The sequence below is a fragment of the Pleurodeles waltl genome, chromosome 3_1 (assembly GCF_031143425.1).
Source record: "Pleurodeles waltl isolate 20211129_DDA chromosome 3_1, aPleWal1.hap1.20221129, whole genome shotgun sequence".
NCBI classification, from domain to species: Eukaryota; Metazoa; Chordata; class Amphibia; order Caudata; family Salamandridae; genus Pleurodeles; species Pleurodeles waltl.
This window is the reverse complement of record NC_090440.1, coordinates 530746599-530761546: the sequence shown is the minus strand read 5'-3', so window position 1 is coordinate 530761546 and position 14948 is coordinate 530746599. Positions and strand designations below refer to the sequence as shown.

At 42.6% G+C, this 14948-nt stretch overlaps 1 protein-coding gene across 1 annotated transcript in view; it reads left to right on the top strand.

Moving 5' to 3' along the window:
- The window catches only part of CILP (cartilage intermediate layer protein), a 167036-nt gene that overhangs the window by 64581 nt on the left and 87507 nt on the right, over window positions 1–14948 (top strand). The window lies entirely within an intron of this gene.

Genomic DNA, 14948 nt, shown 5'->3' with positions numbered 1-14948 from the left:
AGATGCCAAGCAAAAGATAGATATCTCAAGGCCGGGGCGCTGGAAGTAGGTGTGCCAGGGTTGCTGCAGCACCCCACAATTGTTTGGCAGGAGATCGGAGGAAACTTAGTCATAAAGAGTCCTTTAAGTGTTTGTATGTATCTTTTCGCATTTGCTGTGAGTTCAAAGGCAAGGCCAGGTGTCAGACAACGTCTTTCGACAAATTTCTGCTTATTTAACACAGAGATTAGTGTTTATTTTTCATTTTGCTATTTGCAAAGTGCGGCAACTTTGTAATGTGAAATAGATCACAAACTTGCTGGGGTGCAACGTGAAATGAAATAGGATAACAAATGCTTTCTAACATGCATCAAAATTGAAATACTTGTAAATTAACTTTATAACTATTTGAAAAGATACCAGCAGCAAGGGAAGTACAAATGAGGCACATGTTTTTGTAATGGAAACAAAGAATTCGATTTCCACTTTTTAAAGTTTCTGTGTCGCACAAGTTTAGCATGAAAACCGAGTGACCAGTGAAACTTTAATAACCATTTCAAAAGGCAGTTTCATTGGGAAATATGATTTCTGTAAATAATGCACCATGCCTTAGTTATATATTCAGGACAGTGTGGTCAAAAATGCACCACTGGACTCGTTCTGCTCCACCACTGTCCTGCTTAATGGGCCATGCTCATTTGCTACACTTGTTTTTTTTTTAACACTTGAATGCTTCCAGAACTCTATTATTTCATTGACATAACATTGACAGCATCGCCCCCTCTCTGAAAATTGTCCCAGCACCACTGCCTCAAGTTATCAAGCACTAAAAAGCACAAAATAGAGAAAGGAAAACTAGAGAGGAATCTAACACAAGGGGACTGTGAAAGAAGAAAACAACAAACATGAAAGTGAATGGCATGTGTGAACTGGTACAAAACCAAGAGCCACAACAACTCACGACACAGTTCAGGCGAAGGCTCCATGAAAGAAACAGTATTTAATATTGATTTTACTCATTACAACCTAGACATGGTCTAGTAACCAGAAAGTGAATGTATCAGTCAGTCGTGGCTGGTGTCAGGGCAAGGTGGTGGGGCAGAAGGGGACAGGGGGTATGGGGGAAACAACACAAAAAGAAGAAAAAAAGTTTTACTTACCTGCCGCATCACCGGTGTTCAGGCTCCACTGAAGACACAGGTTCCCAGCCTGCCCTGTGGGGGCAAACCTAATGCTGCTCTCATGCTGCTGACAGCATGAGAGCAGCATCAGAATTGGCCTGAGTGCCCTGGCTTTGCGCTCCCAGACAGACTGGGAGCCTGTGCTGGCTGTCTTCAACCCGGCAACACAGCTCAAGGTGGAGAGAGCTCAGTGCACATGTGGGCTTGGCTGTCCTGAGACGGCCGGCCAAACACACATGCGAACTAAGGGGAGTGCACACCACTGCCCTCCCTGCCTGCTATCCCCATGGCCCCACACCCTTGAAAAATAAAACGATAATAAGCATGGTTTATTATCATTTTATGTTTCAAGTTTTGAAGCTGTTGCTGCTGGTGGGGGGAAGACGCTCCTCCACCATAGCAGAGGAACTGCCATTGTTATCAGTGCTTCAGTCAGTTAGTGGTCTAGTGTTCCCGAACACTTTAGCTTTCATTGCCATTTACTCCACAATCTCCAGCCCCTGCTAGCCCTATGTTTGCTCATCTATCTGTGCAGAGGTTGATTCCTAACAACCAGGAATGGCTCCCTTAGAGAATGAAGTAGTTATCACGTTTGTGAAGTCTTCAGCAAGCCAGGGGAGGAACTTTGTAATAAACATGTAAGAAAGCAATGGATAGCACTGCGACCAGAGTGATTGCCAATGGTTGAAAACCTTTCAAGCATTACCTCATCACCTTCTGTTGTTTTGTTCTGGCAGCCTCTCCTGTGTCTTATACAGAAAATCCCATCTTGAGGCCAAGTTGTTGAAGGTTATTTGCATTCTAAGTTGTGACTGTTTTGTCTCAGCTCAGCTACTTCCTCGTTGAACCATTTGTTGGTAGATTAGATGCTCGGATCCTTAGAAGTGTTTTCCTCTTAAGTGTGCTGCAGAATTCAGCATACTTAGAAAGAGGAGAAAACAGGAGAAATACAAATATTTCTCCTAGTTGTACCTCTATCGGGAATGCATATAATTTTGAGGCATACCCAAGTTTGTCTTGGTAAATCTGGGAATATGCATCAATACATGGGTGGATGTTTGGGAACACCCACTCTCCAACCATGTAACGCCTTCCACTGCCTTGCGTTACTCCAGATTTACCACGTCACGCATGGCCAAGCAAGGTGGATTTGCGTGGCTTGGTAAATCTGATTTAAGGATTGCATTGGCTTTGCGTCACCGTGAGTGACGCATGGACGGCACAATCCTTGGATAAATTTGGGCCCACATGTATTGAAACAACACAATGTTGAGAATAAAACTGTTAGTGTGTGCTCGCCCACTAGCTATCTGGTTGAAGCCAAGGGCCTTCATGTTTTTGAGGAAGTTAGTTGTTGATTTATACTCAAATCTCTCGAATTAAAGCTGGAAATTTTGCTTGATCCCTGCTTTCTTTGCTAGGATTTGCTAGTGCAGTTGGGGTGTAGTTTCAAGGAATGCTTCGTTGGTGTGATGAGTTGCATCCATCTGGTCAGATTGCATCTGCAGCGATAAATGATCTGTTACAATTTAAAGTGTAGCGGGCAGGAGGAGGAAGCCATTTAGTATAAGAGTTGAGCTGTTGTCAACCCAAGTCTCCGTGAGAATGAAAATGTGAGTTGGCATCGGACCAGAGGATATAGGTGTCTAAGGAGTGCTTCCGGACAGAGTGAATGTTAATGAGACCTACATTTGTAAAGGAACTAACTTCCACTTGGGAATTGTGGCTGACCTCAGCGATGGCTATCAATAGCGCGGCTTCTGCCTCCTGCCGGGATAAATTCATTTGAGAGCATAACACTACCACAGTCTGAAAGGAGGGAGAGTTTGATTCTTAGAGGATGTAGTGGAAATAAGGCTACTCATGGTGGTCATCAACCCAAGGAGTAAAGAGCGGAGCCATAGTTCATTCGATGTTGAGGCGTATGTTGATGGAATACCGGTGGTAGTGAGACTAAGTTATGGAAAAGCTCAGAGTAGAGGTGCATTCTCATTTGGCCTTTTTTAATGTTCAGAATGTCTCTTTGAATACAGCCAGGCTTTTGTCATTAGCTTGGATGATGACAGTTTCGATGGAGTAAATGTTGGTGATTAGTTCCATGAGAGAAACATGGTTAGAAAAATATTGATTCCGATACCTCCTTAGATATCTGAACTGTGTGTGGTATGAAAGCTAAAGTTACGGGTTATTTTTAGGTTATTATTTTCTGAGTTTTAAAAACCTTAACATTAATTTTACCTGACATGTGCTTCTTTATTTTCCGCCGTGACTGAAACCTGATGTCCAGTTAGTCTGTTAGAACTATGTTTTACTTTCTCCCAGTAGACCTTGCTAATGAAGGCCTGTCCTGACTCCTGACCCTGAGTTTAGACTACTTAGATGTACAACATTAATAACCCTGTAAGGCAGAGAACAGGTCTTTGATGCTGATGCATTTGGCCCAAACTCCAGTGAGTGCAGACAGTTGATATGTGCACTTGTGTTTTGGGTCTCTCTGATGCAAAAATAGGCGTATCAAGTATAAAATATTAAATGGTTCTATATGTCCTTAAAAAAACAAAAACTTTATGAAACCTGTCTGGAGAATCTTTCACAAATAAATTTTCTCTTTTTGGAAATGACTGGCATTTCAATGACGTCGAATACATTTGGTTGAATGTTCATAGACCCTCTGGTTCTCTTTATGGGAAGATATGCCACTGCACCATACTGTTTCCTTCTGTCACAATCCTGTCTTTATTTTTAGTTTTTGGGGACCCCTTACAAGTTCTACACACCTGCTTCCAAATATCCACTGCCTTCTTCCAATAACACGCTCTTATAGATTTGGCTTCACCTTCTTTACTCCTTGTGGAATATTTAAGAGCCCCTAGTGCCACTGGAGCATCACTTTTCGTGACACTCCAGTGGCACTAAGTACTGCTCTATATTCAAAAGGAGTTGTAGCACCACTTTTTTGTGGTGTTACGCCTCCTTGTAAATATGGGCCCGTCCAGCCCAGTTTTCTGCATTAGAGGGGCGTGCAATGGGTGTTGCTGTGGGTGTTCCACCGCAACACCCATTGCTTTTGACGCACCCTCAGATTTATGAGTTGTTGTAAACCTTAGGCAGCGCCCAAAACTAACGGCTCCCCAAAGATGGTGTTAGCATGGCAAAACAAGGAGAAATACTTTTATTCCTCCTCGTTTTCTGCCTTTTCTATAGCAAAATGTCATTGACGATTGTTTATGTGTAGGAAGGGACACCTTCCTGCACATAAACAATCATTCAAATTGATGCTTTGGTACTTCTATGTGTGCTGCATTTTGCCAAATCGCCATCATAGATTGTTTATGTGGAAGAAGGCACATCTTCCTGCACATAAAGAATCTATCCCCTCAACACAAACACCCTTGCACTATGGTGCAAAGATGCCTGTGTTGGTGCTAGACAGCTTAAATCAGTGCCAGCACAGGGGGAAACACAGGGGTGTGCCCTCGTCCTCTAAATATGGCGCACCTCTGTGTTTCTAAACTGAAGCAGCACGGTGCTGCTATTTTTGGCGCAGCGCCACGCTGCAGCATTTTAACATAATTCCGGCCCATTGTTTTTTATTTTTTATTACACAACACAATTCCCACACGTTTCCCTCAGAATTGACTTGACACTCAGGGCAAGATACTGAAGGCGATCAATACTTGCTCTCATTTAAACTGACTTAATTCTGAACGTCGGAGCTCAGACACAGCCCATATTGACTCACTTATCTACACTATCAGCATATTTTATGTATTTTCTTGGCGTTTTCGATATACGATCTTTTGAACCCCATGGGTAACATTTGAGGAAGTATGAAAAATACAGATATTTGCAAAGCATTGGGCAGATTAGGCCTTACAAAGGAACATGGAATGAGACTTCCTACAGTGCATTTCCACGTGAGGACCTCTTTTGATATCGAAAGGCTTACCTGCCTGATACTAAAAGGAACTCTGTGATAGAAAATGAATTAGACTATGCCAGCTGAATTAGTGTTGCGTTTTGTCCTTCGAATTTGACACTTTTACCGTGAGCCTGTTTCAGAAAAATTTATTATTTATCACTGAGATTGTGAAAGCGAGAATGAGAAGTAAAGAGTTGAAGAGTAAAAAATAAATGACGCACAGCCAAATACACAGCAGCCCAGTGCAGACTTCTCATCTCCTGTGTTGTTCCAAAGCCATAATCTCTAATTAGTCTCCATTGCAGTCTTTTCTTGTACATTATAGAGACCATCACTGTCACGGATCGATTGTAACTGGTAAGATATCTCAGCATGCTCAGCAGGTTAAGTACCCACTGCAGAGGTCTGTGTGCAACCTGAAGGACACTGGTTTGACTCCTTGCAACAATGCTGACTCCTGTCTAAGGTTCCTAAATTTGGTCTCACTGGTTTCGGTATTACTAGTAACACTTGAAATTTACAGCACTACAAAACTAGAGATATGTGTGGTAGGAAGTGCTATATACAAAACTCAGTTAATTTAATTACAATTAAAATTAAACGGTTTCTTGTCACACTTATAGCAAAGTGCCACCTTATGTTCTTTCCCTGCCAAATATGCATGCTGTTCATAGTGCTGTTCTTTAGAAACAGCTACTTAAACAATCACAGGCTTGTATTCGGAGTAAACCAGGCCTCTTACCCAACTCAGCATGTTCAGGCACCAGCTCAATTACAAACCTCAACCCATTCATACTCAAGCAACGCTAACAGCAATCCAGTCTGCACGAAAACCACTGCAGACGTGCAGTATACCAAAACCAGTAACATAACATGTGAAGCAAAATAATCTTTGTGTTCGGCATACCAAAGCTGTTTCCTTCCTATTAATGCCAAATGATGTTAATTTCTATACATCCTTAAATTACATGCTGTCTCAAAAATCCTCCTCTACGTTCTTAAAACCCTGCATGAATATTGAAATTTACTTAAAACTTCTCATTTTGACCTCTCCCTTTTCCCTCAAAAGACGCTTTTCTACTTTCCAGTCCCTGCACGCCTTCCTCGCTCTGAACACAGCATAGTGGGCCAGGTGTGTTTTCCTTAATCTCTGTAACTGCATTTCTGCAAATTGCCCACTCCTCATTTACAAGATCACAGTAAACTCCTTTGTAATACCTGTACATCCCCTCTAGCTCATTTATTAATCCCACCAAAGATCTGCACAACTCACGTATCCCGTACAGGTGATCACACCTAATTTTGCTTACTTAAATGCATTGAATGTTTCCTTGAGAGCACAAGATTATTGTCAGCAACCAATAATAATCAATAAATACTTGACTAAACACTAACGTTGGGTTCCCGGAGCAGCGTGCTGCTTGAGGTACAATAGATGACTGGCTGGCTTTGTCTTGCCTTTCTGAAAGGCGGCTTCCTGTGTTTTCACGGAAGGCAGTTTGCTGAGTTGCCTCTTGGTGGCGGTGCACGACACCTCATATTATTAATCCAGTAATTCTCTGGCTCGTTGCCATCGTTGTCCAGGACCACGATCAATTCGGCATGTAACTTGAATGGAAGAACACACTCTCCTCCCAAAGGTTCAAATCTTGCCAGAGCTGTACGCGCCTCAATTGCCACACAAAATAGAGCACGCGCTTAGAAGTGGATAGACAGCGTGATGAAGATGGCTCTTAACCCCTGGTCTGCCAATTTACAAAGTGACACACCAATAGTTATCGAAACGTAAATATGCAGCAAAGTAGCGTAATTCAGTGTATCCAGACTAACCCAGTGTGGTACGCCATGTATGCCCAGGTCTGCTGTATGTATGTCAATGGATCACTTTTGGCGGAGCGCCCTTTCCATATGGTGCAGGGACTTTCATCAGTCAGAGTCAATGTTCGGTGGCAGGTGCCACACCGTAGTCCATAGGCGTGTTATCCGGCGTAGAACCTGGAACAACGGCTGGAAAACGTCCTAAGGAATTTATAGCGAAATTCCTAAATCTTCAGAGAATTGCGGATTTGGCTGTTTTACGCAGATGATTCCATCATTTACGCGAGGTATGTCTGTGTGAAGCAGTGCTGCTCAGACACGTCAGTAATTAAAACTGACACGGAAATGGGTAAATGTAAAGATTTTAGGACCCTTACGGGTCCTAAAATCAGATCATCAACTCCACTGGCAAAACTACTCGATTTCTGAACAAAAACTATAAAAACCGTTGAAATAATCCATGTCTGAAATGCAGTTCTTGTTTATGTTTCACGTTTCTTTTATCTTGTGTTCTCTAAGATTGTTTTTATCCCAAAAAGTTGTTTCTGTAGTTTTTTTCAGGCATCTTATTACTCTCGTATAGGGACTAATGTGAACTGAGTCGCCTCTAGGTGTCTGGGTGAGTTGAGGTTGTGGACGTTTATAACAGACCATGATTGAGAGCTTTGAAGATGAGAATAAGGCAGAGGCATTTTCTCACACTGCCTGTCAGTAGGCCATAAATGTATTCAGAACACACGCTTCTCCAGTCCTTGGCCTCTCTGCAGATCGCACAGCACAGTGATCATGCTTGTCAGTTTTAATTGTGATTCTCTGCAAAAGTGTGTGAAGGATGTGCACAGCTATGAAAATATTGACAGGGTGAAACAAACAAAAAACAAGCATTTGCAATGCAACGGGTCTCGCGTTTGCTCGTGTTAGAGCTGATAGCGTTGTAAACTTTTAACCTGACTTTTCACTCTTCATGAAACCTATCGGCAAAAGTGCAATAACCGGAAAAAGTGCAATTATGTGTGTAACAGGGTCAATATTATGTAAATCGCTCGACTTCTGCCAAGCGAGATCGCGCTGGGGAAATAGAGAAAAAGTAGTCCACGAACCGGACGGAAAACAGCGAGCCTCGTATGTTTTCGGTACTTGGTCCATGCGCTCGAGGAGGGCTATCCACCGGAAAAGGCATGACGTATGCGTGCCTTCCACTAATGAAATCAAGCAGATTCTAACAGGCAAACCCACGAGCCAATGAAAGACACTGACGTGACGTGGACGGGGCTCTGAGCCCTTTTTAATTCCTAAAGCATCTCACTCAGCGAAACGCATGTGCAAGAGCATGCGACGCAGGCTCAACCCTAAAAATGATGGCTTACTTGTGAGTAGGCACTTTGTGTGTGTGGTGGAAGGGTAAATTGAAGGAGATGCAAAGACGTACATGGCGGAGAGAGTGTAAAGAGGGAGCTGAAAATTAAAGAAATCAGTTGTTTGATATGCAGGTGAAGGACTTCAGAAAGATGGGTGAGAAAATGGCGTGTGTCTAAAAGAGAGACTGTAGAAGAAAGGGGTGTGAGGGGAAGAACAGGAGTCGTTGTTACTCACTTATTTGGTACTATTGAAATGCAGTGGCAAAGCCAATAGGTTTGGCTTCTTTCTGGTACATATCAATTAACATGCGTAATATAGCTAAATACAACAGAAAACTCACAGAGTGGTACCAAAATACTGGTCAGGTGTTATAATGTAGGAAGCACTGGAGTTTATTTTGCATGTTTCAACCTGTTCTTTAATTATTTTGGCCAAGCCAATTTGAAAGGAATCCTAATTACCCTTCGTTATCCACGTCCGTTTTAGAGACATCCACTTTTTCATCCTACTTAAAGCCCTGCTGCTGCTTCATGTAGAATTCCTCCAAGGTGGATAGCGTCCACCCGCAAACCCACAGTGAATTCCATACGTGCAATACATTCTGCCTGTCCTACCCTGGTAGAATATTTCTTCCAGGTCTATGTTGTGGTTCCACTAATGGAGTCACGTCAGATGAATTGGTAGACATGATAGTGCAGTACATTATGCCCAGACCCTGTTCTTTGGGATTCAGAATTCAAAGCTGTTGAGGTGCTGTGAATACTCTTTCCAGGGCTGCTGTCATGAAACCAAAAGTAGGTCGCCCATCATATTGTGAACAGTGCCAACAACCCCAATTTATATTTTAAAATCACACACTTCAGGTTTGTGAGTAGTGGGGTGTCTGCCATCCTTTCAGCATTTCCACCAGTTCAGAGTTGTTGGTACCTGTTAAATTACTCTCAGGCTTGACAAAAGGTACTAATGAAAACCAAAGTTTTTTATTTGTGATTTGGTATTTTGCTGGGCATGTTAACTGGAATTGCTCACTTAGGGGCTCATTTACAAGACCCTTGTGCTGCCTTTGTGACTTTTTTTTACGCTACAGCAGTGCAAAACAGTCCCCCACCCAGCACTGTATGCATAAACTAGCGCGTATTCAACATTTGCGCCCAATTGTTTAAATAGAAATGTCAAAGTGCAGGTACTCACTCATCTGAGTACCTGTTTGCTCTTAAGAAGTGCTGGTACTCTCCCATTAAATGTATTACGGCAGTGCTGAGAAGTGCAGGTACTCTTGCTTCCAAATTATAGAAGTGCAGGTACTAAGTACCAGACAGTACCTGCCTATTTAAAGCACTGCTTGCAGCACATTATACCTGCACCAGGTATAATGTATGCTAGGGAGGCATCTCCCCTGCGGGGAGACCCCAAAAAATGGTGCAGTGAAGTCTACAAGATTTCACTGTGCCATTCTAGCGTCAGTTTAACGCCTGCCCAGGCTGATGCTAGGCTCTTTTCATTAGACCTCCCTGAGCTTTGCTGGACTAGCGTCAACATTTTTGACGCTAGTCCAGCAAAGCACCATAACTGCGTCAAACATTTTGATGCAGTTGTGCTAACGAGTCTCATGGTGCGCTGTATTATAAATACAGCGCTACCATGGTGTTGTGAGGGTCTGTAGGGTGACGCAAGGAAACTGGTGCATCGGAGCCGATGCGCCAGTTCTTTGTAAATGAGGCCCTTAGTTTTTTATGTGAACAGTAAATGGAAATTTAGAAGTGGTTGGTATGTAACACATTTCTGTAAACCAAGGTAAGACGTAGAGTGTTACCACCAGACAGTGCCAAATCGCAAGGTAAAAAAAACTGCTTTTTTATTAGGTGACAAGGTGCTGAAACAGCACATTCCGATTTTGTATGGAACACAGACAACCCTACAACTGGTTCTAATGTAGAAGACGTTTGTGTACAAGTTTTGCATTACATTTATACATGTTGAATCAGATGCAATTCATTAAAGTCCAGACGTGTTCAGGTTGCATCTGTGCGCATTACATTAGCTGTGTAAGATTGTGAAGCTAGGTATACTCTTTACGTTGGAAGAGTCAGTGTTTGTTGGTCGTTTTGACCATGTGCTCAAGGACAAGGCAGATGTTTAGTTGGCACGGTTTGAACCACAACCCAAAGAAGTCCTGGAAGACATCATAATCGCTTCCGACTGCACTAGCGAGCTCGACCTTCAACAGCAGGGAACGCTGGATAAATTGGGTTAAATGCTGCATTTTAAAGCAGCTTTCCAAATATTGTGGCCACAAAGCTGGTTCTAAATGGGACGTCATGACGCAGATAGCGTAGAATTTATAATGATGTCGCCATGGAACGGAGATAAAAGGATGGTGTATGGAATGTTGGGGGGCAGAGCGGGGAAGGCTACACAGCTGGATGTGTGGTACCGCGCATTCTCACGTGCGGGTCAGATCTTCCTACAATAAAACTCGAGTAACTAAGATTGGTGTACAGCAGCATTCTTACAGTTTTTCGCGACGAGCTGGCCCCGACACTGGTCCCTTACTGTAACCGCACGTAGACGTCTATGTGGTGCGCACTCATCTGAAAGGCTCTTTGAAGACGTGGTTTTACTTAAAACCACTAAGGACACAGAGCCACCTGCTATCCCCGCAGGCGGCCAACTGTGAGTACTCTTACCACTGTTTTTGGTGATACTCGCCCCTGTGCAATTCGCCCGTTAATAGTCCCACAACCTCGCACATCGGGCCGTAGTGACATTCCCGTTGCTTAGCAACACACAAGCCATCAAAGTCAAAAGCAGATGCGAGCAGCACAAAGCAAAGCCTACATGCTCATTGGATCCTTACTGTGATGTGCAGTTTCTCCTGCTTATCTACCACGCTACGTAGCGCACAGCAAGGCACACACTTCTATATTATCTTGTGCGTTGCAGCCTTTTGGATTTACCAGCGACATGCACGCTTATCTGCTCAGTGCGTATACAGCGAAGCACACGCTTTTAAGTCTGATGCTTGCAGTTACTTGATATTTTAGACTGCGACGGACACACTCGTCAGCACAGCGTGCTTAAGTTTTCCAGTGCGTTTCAGTTTGTTGATATTTTTCCACAGCGATATGCATGTTATAAAATTTCATACTGAATTTTGGAGATCAACATTTTTCAACATGAAGATTGCAGGATTGTTAACCATACACTTGAGTGGCTGCAGTTCAGATAAAAACCCTGTATACAGCGATGCGCATGCTATTTAATTGTGTGTTACCCCATTCCCTCGAGATTTACTTCATTCTTCTTTAACACAGGTGAATTTACCTTATCATTTTTTCCTGTGTTGGATATTAATCTTGAAAGTTTCGGGGTGATCCGTCAAGCCGGGGCTGAGAAAAAGGGGGGTCCCAAGTGGGTTTTCCCCATTAATTTTCCCATAGGGTCTTTGGACATGCCTGCAGCCCAAACTGCTGAACGGAATTACACCAAATTTGGCAGACAGCTAGATCTTGGTACACAGATTACGCTTTTTTGATTTGGTGTAAATCCATTCAGTAGTTGCTGAGATATTAGAGTTTAAAAAATTTAGATATATAGGGAATGAGAACCCACGGATCCAACGTGAAAAAAACTACACGCTGCCTGTTGAAAAGCTGGACTTCCTCAGGTCTAAAAGTCTCTTTGGCAGTACTTTTGGCATAAGGAAAGCTCTTTGCAGGGGCATGGCTTGGTCAGAAAGATTGGGAGGTGAGGGTGTGAGCTTTAGATTTCTCACCAATCATGCTGGGATATTTTGTTAATATACATTATTTGAGAATCAGAACACATGAGGGGGCTTAACGGGTAATGGAAAGGGAGAGCAGTGTGGATTGTTATCAGTACCTAAAACAAAAATAGAGAGTATTGTGTGAGTGTTTGTCTGTGTGTGTGCATGTAAAACTCCAAGGTAAAATCTGAAAGACACCTCACCTTACTCGACTGAAAGCATCCGTTCCCAGCCTCCCAAAGGGCTCCTTGAACAAGCTGAACTTTATTTCTACCAGTATCAGTCGCCCACCAATAAAATAGCAGATATATAAAAATATAGATGGGTAACAGAGCATTACTGGGATGATTTTCAATGAGGGATTTGGAGTGACGTCAAATCGGCAATTACAAGAAAGCTTGATTTGTCTGTGATGAAACTCAGAAACGCACGGTAAATACATCCCCAAAATTCACCTTTTAACCATCTTTCATCTTATGGTATATATGCAGCCCTAAAATGATATGCCCTGCTTTCAGCAGCTACGCAGGGGCAGAGGAGTAACAGGGGAGTCACCCACAACATTGTCTCTCCTTCCTGTCCAAATTAAAACCACCTACACCAACCAGTCTCTGTGTCTTCCCTTGCCTCTAGAAGCTGTGCTCCCTACCCTCCAGCACCCTTCTGACAGGCTGTCAGAGGGTCTTTCCACTGCAGTCTGCTATACCTATATTCCGTAGCAACAGTGGGTTGCAGCTTTTGTTTTGATATCCGGGTTTCACACTGGCAGATTTCATTGGGTGCCATACATACTATGTAATGCCGTGTGAGAAAGTTCAGCTCCATTACAAAGGCATGACTTTTGTACATACAACTTTCTTAATCAATCCTAATGCCAGCAATTCCACATACCAAACTACCACTTGTACAGTACATGCAGTATTTTTGCCATGAATGTCAAAAGTGTTATTAAGGCTAATCTAAAAAGGCAGAAACATGTTCTTCCGATCAGTTGTCATCTATATGTATAATCCTAACCAGGAAATGTTAGGCATTTCTTTGACCAATAGATTACTTCTGGAGTCTCGTACTTATAGCCGTCCAGTCTCACCTCATGGGGTGGAGGAGGTGGTTCTATAATTGACTTGATTCCTGGAGAATGCCTTTTTGACTAGACAATTTTTGTTAGCATTCTTGAAAGCAGACTGTCTGGGACAGCGGTTCTTAACCTTTTGACTTCTGTGTACCTCCACTGAAGCACTATTAGAAGCCAGGGTCCACGATTTGAACCTCTAAACAATATACAAACATACTTAAACAAGTGTGTATCAAACAAAGGCACAAATTATGACATATTTTATAGAGTTGATAATAAAAAAACACAGAAATCAACACTTTAAGTTTAATGGACAGTTACAGCTTTTCAAAATGTAGCTTTATTTCTAATAGACAACGCAATATGCTAAACTCTAGCATATTACTTTGCCTTTCTTTCTCATAATACATGCTGTCTTTTTGTCGATGCACACCAGTGCTTCCAATGAGGCCTCCGATCATCCATACTCGATTCTGTTTGCTGCACCACCACTCAATGCTGGCTTTAGGGCAGTGTGAGTGGTGCAGCCACACTTAATGCTGACCTGGGGAAGAGGGTGCTACCCTCAGGGTGGAAGAATTCATTATCTATTCCTAATGTTGCTAAAAAGGGGTCACTTGGGTATACATACATTCTTATTAGTAAAGACAGCCTCTACCAGCACTTTAAAACAAAATGAAATGTATGTGAGAGAGGGGCTGTGGACAGATAAGGGGCACTTTTGCCTACTGGTATTGAGGGAACCTGAGGAGAAGGTCATGGGGGCACCAAAAAGGATTGCTGCACGGGGCACCACCAGTGCTAAACCCGGCCTTGCACCACTTCTCCTATTAATAAAGGTAAGGATACTAACATCATTTTTATATTCCAGTTTCGAATTCCTTCATATTTACAGACTGCTTTAACTTTTTAAATTTTCCATTTTGTTGTTTCAAGTATATGTTATTTTATTAAACTACTCATATTTTTTAATTCTCTAAACATTCCTGAACCTCACGAGTAGGCCTTGTTGACCCCAGAGGTCCAGTTTAAGAACCAGTGGTCTAGGTCAATGCTGCTTTAAGGTGCTCCAGAGGGCTGTTCTATGGATTCTGATACTTTTAACCTCTTGCTTCACCTGCCTAGATTTGATTAGAAAGATCAGATTTGCATTTCCTACCTGGGAGTGTATTGATGGACTTGTAACTCATTGGCACGGATGATGGTAAATAGTTAAAAATTGTTCCTTTACTCCTTTTGGGGCCCATTGAGGTCCTTCGGGCATGGGTGCTTCCTTAAGTCTTCTTTAAAGTTAGTCCAGTTCTCACTGCTTGTTCTTGAAAGCTCTAGAGCTTCTGAACGTGACTGGCCAGTTTTTAGCAATCTAGAGAAGGCTTGTCCTATTATTTAATTATCAGTATGATTTGATGGCTCATTTGTAGAAAGGGATCAACCTATTAGCTTTATAAACTGATACCTGATGCTTCACATGACAACTGTGATCTGATTGAATGAAAGATAGTTGTACGTCAAGCCAGACTCCAATAACATTGTTCTTTAGAGCAAGCGCGCAAGCGCTCTGGCCTATTGTAATCTATCTGTGAGCTTTTAACCACACCCACCACATGCCCATCACTATTACTCGTTCATGGGCTTGCCTTTCAAAAATCCTTTGTTTTCATTTGTAAATGCTTTACATTTCCCTCCTTGGGCCAGTTTTGTTACTGCCTTGGCCACTGTCCCTGTTACGTGGATAATTGCAGGTTTGCTGTTACGTTAGACTGTGAACAAACTTCTTTTTCCTTTTGTGTCTCTCCTTCCTGCTCATGGCAGCTGTGGCGCTTTGAATCAGCTCCCTTATGTCAACTG